We start from the raw sequence: 22506 nt of genomic DNA, 5'->3' as shown, positions 1-22506 counted from the left end.
TGTGCTGTATACTTCTACGTGGGCTGTGCTGTATACTACTGTGTGGTCTGTGCTGTATACTACTGTGTGGTCTGTGCTGAATACTGCTGTGTGATCTACTACGCGAGCTGTGCTATAGTATGCAGGCTGTGCTGTATACTATGCGGTTTGTGCTATATAATATGCGGGCTTTGCTATATACTATGGGGAGTATATTATATTCTATGGGGGAGGCCATGTTATGTACTATGTGGCTGTGTTATATACTATTGTGGGGGTATATTATATTCTATGGGGGAGGCTGCGTTATATACTATGGGGGGCTGCATTATATTCTATGGGGGGCTACATTATATATTATGGGGAGGTGGGCTGTATTATATTCTATGGGGGTTACATACTCTGGGGTGGCTGCATTATACTCTGTGGGGTGGCTGCATTATACTCTGGGGTGGCTGCATTATACTCTGGGGTGGCTGCATTATACTATATGTGGGCTGCATTATACTGTATCGAGGACTATGGGGAATACGTTATACTATATGAAGAACTATGGGGTGCATTATACTATGGGAAGTGAATTGTACTACATGGATGACTGTGGCGGTGCATTATACTATATGGAGCACTATGAGGATTGTATTATGCTATATGGAGGACTATGAGGATTGTATTATGCTATATGGAGGACTATGAGGAGTGTATTATACTATGTGGAGGACTGAGCAGTGTATTTTAATATATGGAGGACTATAGGGAGTGTATTATACTATATGGAGGACTATGGAGCACATTATAATATATGGAGGACTATGGGGTGTATTTTACTAAACAAGTAAAATGCTGCATATTCGGATTGTTTTTGCTGGAACTAAAAGCCTTGTTGTCAGCAGCACATTGCCAGTGTAAACTGTAGATGTGCTGCTGAAAACATGATACTGTATGGTGATCTGTTAGTGATCTATTAGTGATCGTTCTGTCTCATCATTATTCCTCAGCTGGTGGAAAGAGGCCGGGAAACAAGCGTTGAACAACTTCAGTATTGTCGATCAAACTTGTTTAGCGGCCTGAACTCAGCGCACGTAAATACAACAGAAAGGCTTCTGTGTGATGTGCAATATGTTAGCATTTGGGGACCCATTTTAAACTTTGCCTAGGGCCCCACTTTGCCTAAAACCGGCCCTGCCTACAAGTGTACAAAGATATTATACAGTCACCATGTGACAAGTGGGCCTGTGTAACTTCAAATGCCAGGGCTGAATTTTAGTCCCAGTCCGGCCCTGCATGTAACACATTTTACTTGACGTTATTTCACAGGCAATGGCTCTTTCATGGTGTTGATGGACACAGAGACAGTTCTTACACTACAGATCATTGTAGAGTGTTTCAGCCCTCAGGGTAACTAACTTTTCTTGGAACCTCGATGTAAGTAAACTCCTGCTCAAGCTTGCTGTTCCCGCCACCTGGCTATCCTGGATCCACCTTCTAGACAAAGCTTTGTGTTACAACATGTCCCTTCTTAATCATGGCCCCAGTTCCAACAAACAAGAAAATAGAAATGGAGTACTATTCCATTATCCCTAGCTAGAGTATTAAGGTGTGGTTGCCTTCTTTGCACGATATTTTTTTCAAGGTAAACACTTGGGCCCCAGGGACGCTTTGGTAACAGCATTGGGCAGGCGTCCCAGGCCAGATTGGCTGGGACTACCACCATCTTGATCCAGAAACAAACTACAAGCTTTTTATTTGCGACTGCTCTACTGTGTGCTATCGAAAGTAAAAGTTTGGCTCTCTGGGTGAACTATGAAAACATTCTCTGTTGGTGAAAATTTTCCGTGGAGGTACTGTCTCCCATACTCTGTGGATGAAATTTTAATCCACTTCTGTGGGGGTAGTCTGCTCCATGCTCTGTTGTTGAAACTTGTAAGCTGCTTCTGTGGGGGTACTGTGCTTCATGATCAGTAGCTGAAATTTGTAAGCTGCTTCTGTGGGGGTCCTGTGCCCCATACTCTGTGGGTAAAATGTGCAAGCTGCTTCTGTGGAGGTACTCTACCCCATGGTCAGTGAGTAAAATTTTTAATCAGCTTCTGTTGGGGTACTGCGAGTGAAATTTGTAAGCTGCTTCTGTGGAGGCTCTGCCCCATGCTCTGTGGGTGAAATTTGCAAGCTGCTTCTGTGGGGGTACTCTGCCCTATGCTCTGTGGGTGAAAGCTTCGTGATCGACCGCCAGCACGATCCAAAATTATACTACCAGCTTTTAATAAGAAGCTGCTGTAGTGTATACACTACTGGAGCTGAAATTTTGGACAGGTGGTAGCAAGCCTTAGTTTCTGTGTGGGCACTGTTAAAACTTTAAAAAACATCCAGCCGAACTCGCCAAACCCGGACATCCATGGGTTCGCTCATCTCTAGCTGCATTTTGCACCATAGGTTTTTCATAAGAATGTTAAAAGTACTACATGCAAATGACATTTTTTCCCAAAAATTGTTGTTTTAGCCTCAAATTTTTCATTTTTACAAAGGTAACAGGAGAAAATGGATTAGTTGTCCAATTTCTCCCAAGTACGCTGATATTCCATATGTGTACTTGCAACTAATGTTCTGCACACTGCAGCACTCTAAATGCACCCTCTCACATATGCAGAGCTTTTGAGGTGCAGAACAGCATACAGAGCTAATAGTTTTTAACCCCTTCACCCCCGGAGCTTTTTTCGTTTTTGTTTTTCGCTCCCCTCATTCCCAGAGCCACAACTTTTTTATTTTTCCGTCAATATGGCCATGTGAGGGCTAATTTTTTGCAGGACGAGATGTACTTTTGAACGATACCATTGGTTTTACCATGCCATGTAACAGAAAACGGGAAAAAAATTCCAAGTACGATGAAATTGCAAAAAAGTGCAATCTCACACTTGTTTTTTGTTTGGCTTTTTTGCTAAGTTCACCAAATGCTAAAACTAACCTTCCATTATGATTCTCCAGGTCATTATGAATTCATGGACACCAGACATGTCTAGGTTCTCTTTTATCTAAGTGGTAAAAAAAAAATCCAAAGTTTGCTAAAAAAAATTTAAAAAAATTGCACCATTTTCCGATACCCGTAGCATCTCCATTTTTGATGATCTGGGGTCGGGTGAGGGCTTATCTTTTGCGTGCCGACCTGGCGTTTTTAATGATACCATTTTGGTGCAGATACATTCTTTTGATCGCCCATTATTGCATTTTAATGCAATGTCGAAGCGACCAAAAAAACGTAATTTTGGCGTTTTGATTTTTTTTCTCGCTATGCCATTTAGCGATCAGGTTAATCCTTTGTTTTTATTGATAGATCGGGCGATTCTGAACGCGGCGATATCAAATATGTGTAGCTTTGATTTTTTTATTGTTTTATTTTAATTGGGGTGAAAGGAGGGTGATTTGAACTTTTACATATTTTTTATTTTTTATATTTTTAAACACTTATTTCTTTTTAATTTTGGCATGCTTCAATAGCCTCCATAGGAGCCTAGAAGCATGCACTACAAGATCGGCTCTGCTACATAGAGGTAAAGCACAGATCACCTCTATGTAGCAGAAATGCAGGTTACATAGTTACATAGATACATAGTTATTAAGGTTGAAGGAAGACTTTAAGTCCATCTAGTTCACCCATAGCCTAGCATGCCCTAACATGTTGATCCAGGGGAAGGCAAAAAAACCCCATGTGGTAAGAGTAAGCTCCATCATGGGGAAAAAAATTCCTTCCCGACCCCACATACGGCAATCAGACTAGTTCCCTGGATCAACGCCTTATCATGGAATCTAATATATATACCCTGTAATATTATACTTTTCCAGAAAGGTATCCAGTCCCCTCTTAAATTGAAGCAATGAGTCACTCATTACAACATCATACGGCAGAGGGTTCCATAGTCTCACTGCTCTTACAGTAAAGAATCCGCGTCTGTTATTATGCTTAAACCTTTTTTCCTCCAGACGTAGAGGATGCCCCCTTGTCCCTGTCTCAGGTCTATGATTAAAAAGATCAGCAGAAAGGACTTTGTACTGTCCCCTCATATATTTATACATTAACATAAGATCACCCCTTAGTCTTCGTTTTTCCAAACTAAATAGCCCCAAGTGTAATAACCTATCTTGGTATTGCAGACCCCCCAGTCCTCTAATAACCTTGGTCGCACTTTTCTGCACCCGCTCCAGTTCAGCCATGTCTTTCTTATACACCGGAGACCAGAACTGTGCACAGTATTCTAAGTGTGGTCGCACTAGTGACTTGTATAGAGGTAAAATTATGTTCTCCTCATGAGCATCTATGCCTCTTTTAATACATCCCATTATTTTATTTGCCTTTGTAGCAGCTGCCTGACACTGGCCACTGAATATGAGTTTGTCATCCACCCATACACCCAGGTCTTTGTCATTGACGGTTTTGTCCAGAGTTTTAGAATTAAGCACATAGTTATACATCTTATTACTTCTACCCAAGTGCATGACCTTACATTTATCCCCATTAAAGCTCATTTGCCATTTATCAGCCCAAGCTTCTAGTTTACATAAATCAGCCTGTAATATAAAATTGTCCTCCCCTGTATTGATTACCCTGCAGAGTTTAGTGTCATCTGCAAATATTGAAATTCTACTCTGAATGCCCCCTACAAGGTCATTAATAAATATGTTAAAAAGAAGAGGGCCCAATACTGACCCCTGTGGTACCCCACTACTAACCGTGACCCAGTCCGAGTGTGCTCCATTAATAACCACCCTTTGTTTCCTATCCCTGAGCCAACTCTCAACCCACTTGCACATATTTTCCCCTATCCCCATTATTCTCATTTTATGTATCAACCTTTTGTGTGGCACTGTATCAAAAGCTTTTGAAAAGTCCATATACACTACATCTACTGGGTTCCCTTGGTCCAGACCGGAACTTACCTCTTCATAGAAGCTGATCAAATTAGTCTGACATGATCGGTCCCTAGTAAACCCATGCTGATACTGGGTCATGAGGTTATTCCTCTTCAGATACTCCAGTATAGCATCCCTTAGAATGCCCTCCAGGATTTTACCCACAGTAGAGGTTAAGCTTACTGGCCTATAATTACCGAGTTCAGTTTTTGTCCCCTTTTTGAATATTGGCACCACATTTGCTATACGCCAGTCCTGTGGTACAGACCCTGTTATTATGGACTCTTTAAAGATTAAAAATAATGGTCTATCAATGACTGTACTTAGTTCCTGCAGTACTCGGGGGTGTATCCCATCCGGGCCCGGAGATTTGTCAATTTTTGTGATTTTTAGACGCCGCCGTACTTCCTGCTGGGTTAAGCAGGTAACATTAAATTGGGGATTATTATCACTAGTCATATTGGCTGCCATGGGATTTTCTTTTGTAAATACTGATGAAAAAAAGTCATTTAGCATATTGGCTTTTTCCTCATCCTCATCCACCATTTCACCCAGACTATTTTTAAGGGGGCCAACACTATCATTTTTTAGTTTCTTACTATTTATGTAGTTAAAGAATATTTTGGGGTTATTTTTGCTCTCTCTAGCAATGAGTCTCTCTGTCTCAATCTTTGCTGCCTTGATTTGCTTTTTACATAATTTATTTAATTTTTTGTATTTAGTTAATGCCTCCTCACTACCTACTTCCTTTAATTCTCTAAATGCTTTCTTTTTGTCACTTATTGCGCCCCTTACAGCTTTATTTAGCCATATTGGTTTCCTCCTATTTCTAGTATGTTTATTCCCATACGGTATATACTGTGCACAGGTCCTATCCAGGATGCTAATAAATGTCTCCCATTTTCTTTGTGTATTTTTATGCCTCAGGATATCGTCCCAGTTAATTGCACCAAGATCCTCTCTCATCCGTTGGAAATTTGCCCTCCTGAAGTTTAGTGTCCTTGTCACCCCTCTACTACACATCTTATTAAAGGAGACCTGAAAACTTATTATTTTGTGATCACTATTCCCCAAGTGACCCCCAACCCTTATATTTGATATGCGGTCTGGCCTGTTGGTTAATATTAGGTCCAGCAGTGCCCCCCTTCTTGTTGGGTCCTGAACCAGTTGTGAAAGGTAATTGTCTCTCATAGTTGTCAAAAACCGATTACCTTTACTGGAACTGCAGGTTTCTGTTCCCCAATCTATTTCAGGGTAGTTGAAGTCCCCCATAATAATGACTTCTCCTTCAGTCGCAGCTTCATCTATTTGCTTTACGAGGATATTCTCCATTGCTTCCATTATTTTTGGAGATTTATAACAAACCCCTATCAGTAATTTATTATTTTTCCCCCTCCCCTTATCTCCACCCACAGGGACTCTACATTTTCATTAGATTCACCTATATTATCACGCAGGATGGGTTTTAAGGTTGATTTTACATACAGACACACCCCACCCCCTCGCTTATCTGTACGGTCATTTCTGAACAGACTATAGCCCTGCAAGTTAACAGCCCAGTCATGGCTCTCATCCAGCCATGTTTCAGATATCCCCACCATGTCATAATTATGTTCCAACAACATTAGTTCTAATTCGTCCATTTTGTAGGTGTGCTTTGCACGCCGACCACAGGGTGGCGCTCAAAGCAATCGGCCATCAACAACCATAGAGGTCTCAAGGAGACCTCTGGTTGTTATGGAAATGCACCGATGACCCCCGATCATGTGACAGGGGTCAGCGGTGCGAGCATTTCCGGCCGCGCGGCCGGGAGCTCTAGTTAAATGCCGCTGTCAGCGTTTGACGGCGGCATTTAACTAGTTAATGGGTGCGGGCGGATCGCGATTCCGCTCGCGCTCATTGCACTCACATGTCAGCTGTACAAAACAGCTGACATGTTACGGCTTTGAGGTGGGCTCACCACCGGAGCCCACCTCAAAGTGGGGGTTCTGCCAGCTGATGTACTATTCTGTCAGCTGGCAGAAAGGGGTTAAAGGTAAGGTACCGCGTTTGTAGATCATTCATTAATCAATGTAATGTAGCATAACATGCTGTTATAACCAAGATTTGAATGCATGTAAAACAGATTTCGTGTGTTATACCAGTAGATAGAAGGAACTGGGGGCTGACATCTTGGTTTCACAGCAGTAGCACGACAGTAGCAGTGTCACTTTACGGCACCCCATGGACATAGGAGATAATAGACCGCCGCGGACCCTATCTATAACATTGAAGAGGCATTAGCAGTGAGCTGGGCATGCCTCTATGGGCTGCACAACTCACTGCTGTAGGTGTGACTGGCCTCCATTTTACTATACCCCAGTGCTATCTGCCCAGCTCCACTTGCTCTCTATCGCTGCAGGACAGAAGCGCTGACTGGAGCCAGGAGAGTGGGGAGTGCGGGTGATTTATCTCCCTGCTCCTCTGTCTGTACTCCAGGCATTGTGCGTTCTGAGCAGACATCCCCTGCTCTCACACGCTGCCCTCCCTGGGTGCTTCTCCAGTTCTCCTGCTCTGTCTCCGCCTCCTCACACACAGTCCCGGAGATCTCCGGTAAGCTACACTCTCCCCCTGTGTCGCTCTCCCTCCTCCCTGCATTCTCTCCCCCTGTGTCGCTCTCCCTCTCTGCGCGGTGTGGGGGGGTCTCTATGCATGTGTGCAAGCATCGTCCAATGGGACTACAAGTCCCATCAGACGATGCCTGCTACACTGACAGTGATTGACACATTAGCCAATGATGGGACAGTAATAGTCCCATCATCCGGCTAATGTGTTGAATGAAAAAAAACAATACTCCATACATGCTACATACATGCATACATGCTACATACATACATGCTACATACATGCTACATACATACAGACATGCTACATACATACATGCTACATACATACATGCTACATACATGCTACATACCTACATGCTACATACATACATGCTACATACATACATACATGCTACATACATACACACATGCTACATACATACATACATGCTACATACATGCTACATACATGCTACATACATACATGCTACATACATACGTACATGCTACATACATACATGCTACATACATACATGCTACATACATACATGCTACATACATGCATTACATACATACTACATACATACATGCTACATACTCCATACGGTACATTCATACATTACATACATGACATACATATAGACATACAGTACATTAAACATAGATTACATACTCACCATTACTTGTCATTTTGATCCCCGAAGCCAGTGTCATCTGTAAAAAATATGAAAAAAACAAACAACCAATATACTCCCTGTCCGCAGAAATCCACAAGTGTCCCACGACGATCTCCCATGGAGAGCAGCAGCATCTGCTGATGTGACCGCTCTCCAGGGGCTCCAGGAACACAATGACGGCAGGAAGGTATCCTTCCAGCACTGTATTCCTCCGCCGCTGTAAAAAAAAAAGTCCCTAGTCTCACTTTATGCCATTGCTGTATGATAAATTTTCCCAGGCAGCAATTGGCATAAAGTGAGACTTTGTCCTAAGGTAACCTCTCAGTGATGCACTGCAGGAGCCTTTGTCTCCTGTCAGTGTGTCACTGAGGGTCCTATAGAGCAGTGACATTACCCGATGTCACTGTTCTATAGGGGAGATCGTCGTGGGACACTCGATATTAATTGGACTACGGCGGACAGGTAGTATGCGGTTTATTATTTTATGTTTTTTGCAGGCGCTGGCGTTTTTTGCAGGCGTCTTATTGACGCCTCTCCGTTATTAACCCGGCTTAATGTCACCTTACAATAGCAAGGTGACATTAACCCCTTATTACCCCATATCCCACCGCTACACGGGAGTGGGAAGAGAGGGGCTAAGTGCCGGAATTGGCGCATCTTACAGATGCGCCATTTCCGGGGTGGCTGCGGACTGGTATTTGTAGCCAGGGGGGGGCAATATCCATGGCCCCTCTCTAGGCTATGAATATCAGACCGCAGCTGTCTGCGTAGCCTTTCTGGCTATAAAATATAGGGGGACCCCACGTAATTTTTATTTTTGCGGTCCCCCTATTTTAATAGCCAGTAAAGGCTACACAGACAGCTGCGAGCTGATATTCATAGCAGGCTACAGATATTGGCCCCCGGCCGTCGGCTTTCCCCCTCTGTGCAGAAAATTGCGCGGGAGCCCACACCGTTTTTTTATTTTCTTTTTTTTTTTTAAATTCAACGCTCATAAAGGCCTCTTTCACACTTGCGTCGGTACGGGTCCATCGCTATGCGTCGTGCCGAGGTACCGATGCATGTTGTGAAATTTGTGCCCGACGTGGGCAGCGGATGCAGATTTTCAACACATCCGCTGCCCATTCTGAAGTCTGGAAGGAGGGGGCGGAGTTTTGGCAGCGCATGCTGTTTTTTTTCCGCCAGATCTGTTTTTTTCCGCCAGATCCATTTTTTTCCGCAGGATCCATTTTTTCCCGCCGGATCCGTCTTTTTTTCGCCGGATCTGTTTTTTTCCACCGGATCTGTTTTTTTTCCGCCAGATCCGTTTTTTCCACCGGATCCATTTTTTCCCGCCGGATCCGTTTTTTTTCCACCGGATCCGTTTTTTCCCGCCGTATCCGTTTTTTTCCACCGGATCCGGTTTTTTCCACCGGATCCGTTTTTCCACCGGATCCGTTTTTTTCCCGCCGGATCCGTTTTTCGTCGCCGGATCCGTTTTTTCCATCAGATCCGTTTTTTTCCGCCGGATCCAGTTTTTTATCTGATGCTGCTGCTCTCCACGGGAGATCATCGTGTTACACTCGTGGATTTCTGCGGACAGGTAGTTGGTTGTTTGTTTTTTTCATATTTTTTACAGATGACACTGGCTTCGGGGAACAAAGTGACAAGTAACGGTGAGTATATACTCTGTTATATGAACTGTATGTCTATATGTATGTCATGTATGTACTGTATGTATGTAGTATGTATGTATGTATGTAGTATGTATGTAGTATGTATGTAGCATGTATGGAGTATATATGGAGTATTTTTTTTTATATTCAACACATTACCCGGATGATGGGACTACTACTGTCCCATCATTGGCTAATGTGTCAATCACTGTCAGTGTAGCAGGCATCCTCCGATGGGACTTGTAGTCCCATCGGACGATGCCTGCACAGACACAAAGACCCCCGGCAGGCCGTACAGACCCCGGAGACGCCGTACAGACCCCCTAGAGAGGCTGTACAGACCCCCCGGCAGGCCGTACAGACCACCCACGGTCCCGCACAGACCCCGGAGAGGCCGCACAGACAGCCACGACCAATCAACGACCGGCACAGTCCGGCGGAAAAATGGCCGCTCCTTCCTCCCCGCAGTCAGTGCCCGCTTCATACTCCCCTCCAGTCAGCGCTCACACAGGGTTAATGCCGGTGGTAACGGACCGCGTTATGCCGTGTTTAACACACTCTCGGTAACTGCTGCTATTAACCCTGTGTGTCCCCAACTTTTTACTATTGATGCTGCCTATGCGACATCAATAGTAAAAAAATGTAATGTTAAAAATAATTAAAAAAACCTGCTATGCTTACCCTCCGACGTCGCGTGCTGTCCTCGGCAGTGCAAGTGGCAGGTTCCGGTGCCAAGGATGGTATGCGAGAAGGACCTTCCATGACATCACGGTCATGTGACCACGACGTCATCACAGGTCCTGCGCGCATCCAACTCTGGGACAGGAAGCTGCTGCGTGCACCGCACACAGGCGACAGGACTACAAGGGCTCCCTCGGAAGGTGAGTATATGTTTATTTTTTATTTTAACTCTTTTTTAACCTGTTACATACGTGTCTGGACAATATAGTACGTGGCTGGGCAATATACTATGTGGGCTGTGCAATATACTACGTGGGCTGTGCAATATACTACGTCGGCTGTGCAATATACTACGTGGACATGCATATTCTAGAATACCCGATGCGTTAGAATCGGGCCACCATCTAGTACCATATATGTATATATGCCATGGATGAGGCCACAGTAAAGTGTATCTTTATTTGGGACAAAAGGTAACTCACAGGTCATTGCAGATGATGATGATGATGATGATGATGAACATACAATTTGTCATTCCTCCTACACAGTCACATACCAGGGAGGAAGCCACTCCAGCCAGTGTAATATTGCCCCTTTATTTGGGTCACATGGTAACTCACATGCATTTATTTACAGCCCACATACTCCACTCTACCTCTCTGATGTCTGCTCCTCCCACATGAGTCACAGTCACACTTCACTGGCTGAATCTGAGAAGCTGCCAGGCCCAGACAAGAAAGACAAAAAAAAAAAGACTCGGCTCACTCGCTGCAGAGCCGACTCCTTTCATTCACAGCCGGGAGCCGGCTCTTTGCATTGGCTCGTTCACGAATGACACATCACTAACACACACACCACTGCACCCTTCCTCCAGTCCACCATGCTGCTGAGCCCACTGTTTTCTGCTCCTCTGTAAACAAGCTGTGCTTCTGATGCAGTAACTGCTGGTGATAGCAGATCACAGGGCAGTCACACACAAAATGGCGCTGCCCTGTGATGCTGCTCTTCATTCTGCCCCAGGGATATTAGACCACCCAAAAGGGGAGGGAAATGGTGATGTCAGCAGTTACTGCCCAGATTTTCCAGCTAACAGTAAAGCTGGTAAGTCTCACTATAGCTGCTTGAGGTCTAAAATGGAAAATGCTCCCCCTAGTGGTCAATATATATATATTTGCAAGAAAATATATAATATTTTTCATATAGAAATGTTTGCAAACAGTGCAAACATTGCATTAGTACATTTTATTTACTATTTTAAGCTTAATTTCACAAAAAAAAAAATACAAGAAAACTGGTGGCACCTTCCCTTTAAGGGTTTTACCGTTGAGTTTTGATTTGAGGTGGCATATGCAGGATGTGGACAGCACATTAGGGTGTAATAGAATGATGTATAGGATGACAATGTAGATCACAAATAAAAATTAAAAGGCTTGTTAAGGTTTGGCAAGAAAATCTGTAGTCACTCTATGTATTATATGTACTCCAACTAGGCAGTGCCAGGTTTCTACAGTGCAGGTAGCGAGACCGAGCAGTTATATGACATCGATATATAGTTGAAACTAGAAGTTTTCATACACTTGTGAGGCAGTGACTGGTGTTACATGTAGGGTTCACCGTATTTCCCCCAGGATGCGCACAGAGGCGTATTGAGGCCATGAGAGGGCATTGCAGTTACAGGCGCTGTGGTGATTGCAATGCAGAATAAAAGTAAGTGTTAGTCCTGGACAAGCTATTTGTCCAGGGCAGATTTAAAAAAAACCTTCTGGGTTTTTGTGTTTTGAAACGAACTACAGGATGGTAGTCATGCAGTCCGTTTCACTGCTGGCCACAGATTCAAGTAAAAAACCCTGCAGTATAGGGTTTGGGTGTGTCAGGGCCAGTGTCAGCTTGGTGCTTGCTAGAGTGCAGAGCAGTTGGCTGTGCAGAGCTCCATCTGTGTGAGACAACACAGGCAAGTGTAGCCAAACAGCCAAGGGAGCAGAGAGGTCTTGCACCCACAGCGTACACAGTGGTGCAGTCACCCATAGCAACTGGTCTTGGAGGTGGACTGGCGTGTTTAGTGACTGTAAACTGGAGGATATGGATCCCAGCTGCGATCTGAAGGATATCGAGTACTGTGTATTGCTGTGAGTAAAGAGACATTAATACGGAGGTGCAGTTGCCCACGGTAGCAAGTCAGAGGTGGATTGAACTTTTTGGGCATAATAACCATTGTTATGTATGGAGGAAAATGGTAGAAGCTTGGAAACCTAAGAATACCATCCCAACTGTGAAACACGGGGGTGGCAGCAACATGTTGTGGGGTTGTTTTGCTGTAGGAGGGACTGGTACACTTCACAAAATAGATGGCATCATGAAAAAAGAAGATTATGTGGCAATACTGAAGCAACATCTTAAGACATCAGCCAGGAATTTAAAGCTTGGGCGGAAATGGGTCTTCCAAATGGACAATGACCCAAAGCATACTGCCAAAATAGTAACAAAGTGGCTTAAGGATAACAAAGTCAATGTTTTCGAGTGGCCATCACAAAGCCTTGATGTCAATCCTATTCAAAAAATTATGGGCAAAGCTGAAAAGGCAGGTGTGAGCAAGGCAACTTACAAACCTCGATCAGTTACACCAGTTTTGTCAGGAGGAATGGGCTCAATTTCCGACCAACTATTGTGAGAAGCTTGTGGAAGGATATCCCAAATATTTGAACCAAGTCATTCAGTTTAATGGCTATACTTCTAGGCACATTCTGACTAGACATGCACAGCTTTGCTCAATTCAGTTATCAGAGTGTGGCGCATGCATATTGCCGCCGGTACTAGAGAATCCAGGAAGCGTATCTCGGGCACAATGTGAGGTTTCACGAGTCTGTGGTTACATAGAGTGATTGTAGACTTTTTTTATCAAACATGGAGAGCCCCATTAATAATTCACTGGTCAACGCAATTTTTCTGGCAAAAGGTTTTAAAACATATTTTAAGTCAATTTTGGCTGCTGTTTACGAATATGAACTCCGTTTTTGGTTATCACATCAGGATTTTGAGATTTTCAATTTTTTTCAGAAAATTACTCCTATCTAATCTTTTATGATAAAAACACACGATTTTCGATACTACATTGTATATTTTTAATCAAGGAATAACAAAGATTACAAAGTCTATGTACAGCAAATCAAATATACTTACAGAATTAAACTACAAAATATAAAAACACATATATATGGTACACAGATGAATGACAAATGGCAGTTATTTGAACTTTCTTTTCTTGGCTGATCTGTGATGTACAGCTTCTGGGTTGTCTCTCATCAAGCTCCAGCAATAGTCAGCCATCATATGTGAGTCCCACCGGCCTTGATACCGTTCTTCCATTGTTTTAATGTCCTGATGAAAATGCTCCCCTTGTTCCTCGCTCACATCCCAAGGTTCTCTGGAAAAAAGTCCAAATGGCTGTGTAAATAGTGAATCTTGATACTCATTCTACATCCAAGATTTCGCAGACTCATTAGTAGCTCTTCCACAATCTCTTCATAGTTGTCTGCTTTCTTATTCCCTAGAAAATTCTGCACCACATTACAAAATGCATTCCAAGCTCTTTCTTTTGTCTCATTCATTGATGTGATAAAATTTGGGTCTCTCATAAGTGTTCTTATTTGAGGTCCATCAAATATTCCAGCCTTTTTCTTCTCTTCACTAAGATCAGGAAAAGTTGAACATATATAGTTAAAGCATTCTCCACTGTGATTGAGAGCTTTGATGAACTGCTTCATCAATCCAAGTTTTATGTGTAAGGGAGGAAACACAATGTTCTTCCTATCCACTAGAGGATCATGGATGACATTCTTATCGCCAGATGCCAAACTCTGTCGCTGAGGCCGTTCAGTTTTCACCCAATGCTCTGCTGTAGCTCTACTGTCCAGTAGCACAGAAAATAAGGGTGTTATCATAACAAATGGGAATTATGCATGTTCAAAGAAAACAAAGATATTCTCACATTTATTGGGAGACTAAATGAAAACTAAATTTACCTTAGTGCACCGTATAAACCGGCACTTTTCATACACTACTTATATTTATCATGGAATTCTTGAAAATGGGCTATATACCTGTAGCGCAAAAACGTGATGTGATTGAGAAATTATAAGATCAGATTTGAATTCAGCACCCTCAAATTAGTCTAAAACTGTTCTTAAAGTCCATGCCAGAAAAAAAAAATTTTATTTGTAGACCAGTGTAATCAATGGATTCTTGGTTTATTTTGAAATATTCTTTTATGCTTAAAGCCAGGTGTGTCAGCTCAGGGATTGTACAGAAAAATGGTCTCGTTGCAATCCCTTTGGTTACACACATCACAAGTTTCATTTCTTACCAGATTGGGAGACTTAAGTGGGGAAATGTTGTCTTAATACAATATATAGACACTTTCAGTTATAGACATACTGGGGTCCTCCCCTTCTTAATTTCCAAATATTAGAGCCTTGATTACTACCTCCTGAAACTGAAGTAATATGCCAGTTTGGCCAACACATCGTGATAGCATATAAGCGATATACAATACAATCTGTACGATGTGCATGTTCAGCTTTTTAAACCTTCTGTTTTCTGCATGGCACTATAAGGCTTATGGACACCTACCATGTTCTCATTATACCCCACGACATAATCTTGTGTGGGGGTCCTTGTAAAGGTACCTCGTTTACTGGTAGGGGTGTTGCCATTTCCATGTACTGTGGTCGCGATCAGGACTTCCCTCTTGTTCTTATACTTGACCACCAGAAGATGTCTTTTCTGAGCAGTGGAACGGTTAGTGACCTATGGAGGCCTCACTGTTTTTTGTGCACAGTACCGCATGCTCCGGTAGCTCTGAAAAAGAGGGGCAGCAGCAGTTCAATATTAGTGGTACAAAGTCTGTGGCACTACAACTTCCAGCAGGAATGCAGCAGCTCAACACATTGAATGCTCTGTACACTTATCCAAACTGGAATTAAGTAGTGCAGAGAGGTACCGAGAGGTTAAATTGACCTCTAGCACTGTGATTGGTCAATCGGACATCACCATTGCATTAATTTGGGATGGGGGGAAGCTAACGCTATTAGCATTCTTGCATCTCCTTTCTAGTGCATTGTGAATGAAAAAATAAAAATGTATAATTGTAATTCAAATGAAGTCGGACAGTGTCACGATTTCACCGCTCTGTGTCCTGGACGCAGTGAGTCACAGCTCAGCAGTCCTACTGTGACCTGACCACGCGTTTGTCTTACCCCTCTGTTTATGATGAGCTCTTTTGATATCTGACTCTGGACATTATTATTATTTATTGTTATAGCGCCATTTATTCCATGGCGCTTTACATGTGAGGAGGGGTATACGTAATAAAAACAAGTACAATAATCTTAAACAATACAAGTCATAACTGGTACAGGAGGAGAGAGGAAGGCTCACAATCTACAAGGGATGAGTGAGAATACAGTAGGTGAGGATAGAGCTGGTCATGCAGCGGTTTGGTTGATCGGTGGTTACTGCAGGTTGTAGGCTTGTCGGAAGAGGTGGGTCCTCAGGCTCTTTTTGAAGGTTTCAATGGTAGGCGAGAGTCTTATGTGTTGTGGTAGAGGGTTCCAGAGTAGGGGTGATACGCGAGAGAAATCTTGTATACGATTGTGGGAAGAGGAGATAAGAGGGGAGTAGAGAAGGAGATCTTGTGAGGATCGGAGGTTGCGTGTAGGTAAGTACTGGGAGACGAGGTCACAGATGTATGGAGGAGACAGGTTGTGGATGGCTTTGTACGTCATGGTTAGGTTTTGTACTGGAGCATCTGGGCAATGGGGAGCCAGTGAAGGGATTGACAGAGGGGAGAGGCCGGGGAATAGCGGGGGGACAGGTGGATTAGTCAGGCAGCAGAGTTTATAATAGATTGGAGGGGTGCAAGAGTGTTAGAGGGGAGGCCACAGAGCAGCAGGCTGCAGTAGTCAAGGCGAGAGATGATGAGGGCATGGACTAGGGTTTTTGCAGATTCTTGGTTGAGGAATGTACGGATTCGTGAAATACTTTTGAGTTGAAGTCAGCAGGAAGTGGAAAGGGCTTGGATGTGTGGTTTGAAGGAGAGATCAGCGTCAAGGATTACCCCGAGGCAGCGAGCTTGTGGGACTGGGGAGAGTGGGCAGCCATGTACTGTAATGGATAGGTTCGTTGGGGGGGTCGCATGAGATGGGGGAAAGATGATGAATTCTGTTTTGTCCATGTTAAGTTTCAGAAATCTAGCGGAGAAGAAGGATGAAATAGTGGACAGACATTGAGGGATTCTGGTTAGTAGGGAGGTGATATCTGGTCCAGAGATGTAGATCTGTGTGTCATCAGCATAGAGGTGATACTGAAAGCCATGAGATTCTATGAGCTGTCCCAGGCCAAAGGTGTAAATGGAGAAGAGCAGGGGCCCAAGGACTGAACCTTGTGGGACTCCGACAGATAGGGGGCGAGGTGAGGAGGTGGTGTGTGAGTGGGAGACGCTGAATGTCCGGTCTGTTAGGTATGATGAGATCCAGGATAGGGCCAAGTCTGTGATGCCAAGGGATGAGAGGGTCTGTAATAATAGGGAATGGTCCACTGTGTCAAAGGCAGCCAACAGGTCGAGGAGGAGGAGGACAGAGTAGTGTCGCTGGCTCTTGGCGGTTAAGAGATCATTGGTGACCTTAGTTAGGGCAGTTTCAGTGGAATGGTGTGACCGGAAGCCAGATTGTAAGTGGTCAAAGAGGGAGCAAGAAGAGAGATGGGAGGACAGTTCAAGGTGGATGTGTTGTTCCAGTAGTTTGGAGGCATAAGGGAGAAGTGATATAGGGCGATAGCTAGATACAGAGGATGAGTCAAGAGAGGGCTTTTTGAGGATAGGTGTGATGGAGGCATGTTTAAAGCTTGAGGGGAAAACACCAGTTGTTAGTGATGGGTTGAAGAGATGGGTTAGGGTTGGGATGAAGACTGTGATGAGGTTTGGGATGAAGTGGGATGGGAGCGGGTCAAGTGCACAGGTGGTGAGATGCGATCTTGAGAGTAGAGTGGAGAGTTGATCTTCTGTAATGGTGGAGAAGTTGGTTTTGGAGGTGGAGGGCTGGGAAGTCGGGAGGAAGGGCTCTGGTGGTTGTTGACAAAAACTGTCTCTGATGCTATCAATCTTCTGCTTGAAAAATGAGGCAAAGTCTTCAGCTGAGATAAGTGGGGAGGGAGGAGGTGCTGGGGGATGGAGGAGAGAATTGAATGTGTTGAATAACTGTTTAGGGTTGTGAGACAGGGAGGATATGAGAGATGAGAAGTAAGTTTGTTTAGCTGTGGCGAGTGTGGTCTTGAAAGTAGTGAGGGACTGTTTGAATGCGATGAAGTGCTCGCTGTAGTGGGATCTTTTCCATCTGTGCTCAGCAGTCCTGGAAGCATGCATCAGTTCTTTGGTCAGGCTGGTGTGCCAGGGCTGTCTGTTGATTTTGCGAGCTTTGGTATGTGTAAGTGGGGCAGCAGATTCCAAAGCTGCAGCTATTGTGGTGTTATATAGAGTGGCAGCGTCATCCGCATTGTGTAAGGAACTTATGTCTGTGAGAGGGAGGAGGGATTCAGAGAATAAATGTAGGTCAAGATGTTTAAGATTTCTGCAAGGGTGTGAAAGTTTGTGGGGTGGGGATTGTAGACATGGAGTGGAGAGGGAAGAGAATGTGAGAGGGTTGTGGTCAGAGAGAGGAAGAGGTGAGTTAGAGAGGTTAGATAGGGAGCAGAGGCGGGTGAAGATGAGGTCCAGTGTGTGACCATCTTTGTGAGTGGCTGCAGAAGACCATTGAGTGAGGCCGAAGGAGGAAGTGAGAGATAGAAGTTTAGTGGCAGCTGAGAGGGAAGTGTCAATGGGGATGTTGAAGTAGCCCATGATGATAATGGGGATGTCCGTGGAAAGGAAATGAAGTAGCCAGGCGGTGAAGTGGTCAAAGAAGGTGGTGGCTAGCCCTGGGGGGCGGTAAATGACAGCCAGTTGGAGGTTGGAGGGGGAGTAGATGCGCATAGAGTGCATCTTGACTACCCTGTCTCACGGCTTGTCTGTTAGTAGCGACTAAGCGTCACATTTGTGACTCAGCATCACAGACAGACTCCAGATACACCATATCACTGGTCAATCACATTGTGCTTGGCACTACCGCTGGCACCTCCCTTATCTCTCACCACCACCAATTGAATCAAATTTATGTATTATTTCCAGACTACTGCTTTCAGCGTTTTCAGTGCTGCAGTTTTACAACATAATACTGTCTAGAGTATTTGTCCAGTGTTTTAGGGCTTTCTCTTTTATGTAAATTACTGAGTTTTGCTGTACACTCACTTTCCTAAACTTACCCTAAAATGACTGCTGAATTCCCTGCCTATGCTTTTTATAGAGGATATGATAGTCCCTCCTCATTACCCGTGCTATATCATGTAATGTGATAGCTTCAAAGCATTATGGGGAAGTCTACTTAGTCACACCTGAGGCCTTGTCATGCTTTTGTGGTTGATTATATATTTTTGGGGTGATTTATGCATCTAAAGTCCTCAGCATTGTCCACTTCTTCGTGTCTTTAATGCTGAGAAATAGGCAGATATTATACATCATGTAATGTTATTAAAGAGACATGTGATTAACTCCAAATTTAGTCTGCAGCAAGACAACAACTTCACCCATACAGCCAATATAATTAAGAACTATCTTCAATGTAAAGAAGAACCAGGGGTCCTGGAAGTGGCCCTCACAGTATCCTGATCTCAACATGATTGAGTCTGTGAAGAGACAGAAGGATTAGCTAAGCCTTTATACACAGAAGAAATGTTGTTGAACAACCTCTCTGCCAAATTCCTTCAAAACATGTGTTTAAGTGTACCTAAAAAAAAATTTTTGATGCTGTTTTAACCCCTTGATGACCAGGGGTATTTCAGTTTTTGAATTTCTGTTTTTTACTTCCATTCTTCCCAGATCCATAACTTTTTTATTTTTTTGGTTAATATGGCCATGTGAGGGCTTGTTTTTTGCAGGACAACTTGTACTTTTGAACAACACCATTGGTTTTAACATATCGTTAACTGGAAAATAGGAAAAAAATTCCAAGTGTGGTGAAATTGCAAAAAAGTACAATTGCATAGTTGTTTTTTTTTTTACCATGTTCACTAAATGCTAAAACTGACCTGCTATTATGATTCACCAGTCATTATGAATTAATAGAATCCAAACATATATAAGTTATTTTTTATATAACAGGTGAAAAAAAAATCCAGAATTTGCTAAAACAAAAAAAATGGTGCCATTTGTTGAGAACTGTAGCATCTCCAATTTTTGTGATCTGGAGCTGGGTGAGGGCTTATTTTTTGCTTGCCAAGCTGACATTTTTATTGATACCATTTTGGTGCAGATACATTCTTTTGATTGCCCATTATTGCATTTTATTGCAATGCAGAGGCGACAAAAAAAGTAATTCTGGTGGTTTTAATTTTTTTCTCCTTATCCCGTTTAGCGATTGGGTTAATTCTGTTTTTATATTGATAGATCGGGCGATTCTGAATGCGGCGATACCATATATGTGTATATTTGATTTTTTTGTTTGTTTTATTTTGAATGGGGCGAAGGGGGTGATTTGAACTTCTGCATTTTTAAAACTTTTTAAATATTTTTTAATTTTTTTTTAAACTTTTTGAATAGTCTCCATTACAGACTAGAAGCTGCAGTACTATGATCGTTTCTGCTACACACAAGCGATGATCAGATCTCCTGCGTGTAGCAGAAATGCTCACTTGCTATGAGCACTGACCATGGGGTGGCCCTCATAGCAATCCGGCAATGACAACAATAGAGGTCTGCTTCAGATCTCTGGTTGTCGTGCCGACCCATCCGTTACCCGTAATCATGTGACACCGATGCACATCATAAATCCCGCCCTTCCGGTAAGTGTGAGTTAAATGCCACTGTCAGAGATTGACAGAGGCATTTAAGTAGTTAACAACTGCGGGTGGATCGCGATTGCTCCCGTGGCTGTTGTGGGCACATGTCAGCTGTATAGAACAGCTGTCATGTGCCCAGAAAGGTGCAGGCTCGGGCACTGAGGGGGATGGGGAGTCCGACGCGGGCATACTATCACGCCCAATGTCAAAAAGGGGTTACAGGAAAGGAGCATCACAATAAATATTGATTTGATTTAGATTTCTCTTTTGTTCAGTCCCTTTGGATTTTGTTAATGAACTATTAATTTTACTATTGAAAGCATTCTTACCTTGCAGCATTTTTCCACATCTGCCTAAAACATTTGCACAGTATTGTACATATATTTATTTATATAGCCGAAGATGCACACTCTGCGATTCTTTAGTTACCCTTAGCAGAAATTTCTATCTTTCTTGAGCACAGATAGAGCCTGAAACTACAAATTCACCAGGGAGTCTTAACACGTATTATTCTATTGAGTTTATCCAATATTAAAATGGAAGAAACATTTGAGTATGGTGTTTTAATAGATTCATTACTTATAGAAACAAAGAAAGTGCTTATCACTTGGATAATCATTTTCAGATCTTTTCCTATAGCTAAAGTATATTTCATAGAGAAATAATATTTTCAACACCGGGAAAACACACACTTACTGTAAGTCATCGCTAATGGAGTGGGCCAATGCAGCCATACGATACTGAAGTATTTTATTGGTTAAAGATTTGTAGTCAATTACCTAGAGCACAAAAAGCAGCAGAAGAAAATTGTATTTAGTGTTCTTTGTTGGAGGACAGTAGTCTATGTATAAATCAAAGGCAATTAGCTTCATCTGTTCAATATTTGCAGATTTTAATACCCAGGTCTGCTTGTGAACTGTAAACCAACTGCTCAATCCCCTCTGATGCAGCAACAGGGAAGCAATACTCTGTCTGCCCCAAGAGGATTCATTGAAATCATTATTGGCATCCATCAATTTTTTGCTTCACAGCACAAGAAAATATATAAATTACTTTGAGATGTTGAGGACATTTTCTATTTTTGATGAGTTTTTTTTGCCAGGCTTCATGCCAGCCTGCTTACTTCAGTGTGATATGTGAAACATTTTCTGGCTTTCATACAAGGCTTTGAACAAAACAGGATGTGTCCAAAATACACATTTGTAGATGCTCCACTAATGAAGGATAATGTGAGTGTTCATTTGGCTGTTCTAATCAAAATGAAGAATTTGAAATGTTCACATATTTTTCTTCCATAGGGAGAACATTTTTTGTGAATTATTTTGCTAATATTAAATCATATTTCAATTATGGATCTTAATTTGTGCAAAAAATTGTATTTCCCCCAAAAGAAAAATAGAAATTGTATTCATTCGCTTGGGTTTGATTTTAATTCAAGAATGTAGTTCTACCTTCAATCATTGATGCAACTTAAAGGGGTTCAGATGATCAAGATGACTTATCCTGAGGATATGTCATCCATAGAAATAAGTGGATGTTTTGAAATTTGATATTGCTGATGTAACACCCCAGGTAACCGGTTGTTAAAGTGATGTTGCCTTCCTTTCGATATCATGCGTGGAGGCAAAGGGAATTCTCTTTACCAGGTAAGCACACACATGCAACACATTCTGAATACAGGCCAGGAGGGGGAGCTCAGGACCCAGTTTCAGGGGAGCTTCCCTCAAATATGGACATATGTCCTGGTTTGGGGGAGGAGTTAGACAGTCTGGGAGAGACAGTGGACAGAGACAGTTGGTCTCCAGGAGGGAGAGATAAAGGAAGGACGTCTGGAACAGACAGGGAGGCCATCAGCACGGGGGAGCTGCAACCTCTGGGAAGAGGAGAACCTGAAGGGTTGTTGCATGCAGTGGAGCATTGAAGAAAGGACCGCAGGAGAGGACCAGGGCTCAGCAGGGGAACAGTGGCAGGACACCCTCAGAGCCAGAGCGCAGCAGCTGGGTACCGGGAGCCTGAGACCTTAGTGTAACTGTAGGACACTTGGCAGAACCGGAGGACTAAGAACTTTATGTGATTGGCCCACACCACACCTGAGACGCATCAGCACCT

Source organism: Ranitomeya variabilis, chromosome 5 (assembly GCF_051348905.1).
Source record: "Ranitomeya variabilis isolate aRanVar5 chromosome 5, aRanVar5.hap1, whole genome shotgun sequence".
NCBI classification, from domain to species: Eukaryota; Metazoa; Chordata; class Amphibia; order Anura; family Dendrobatidae; genus Ranitomeya; species Ranitomeya variabilis.
The sequence above is the reverse complement of the archived record's forward strand: the minus strand, read 5'-3'. Positions refer to the sequence as shown.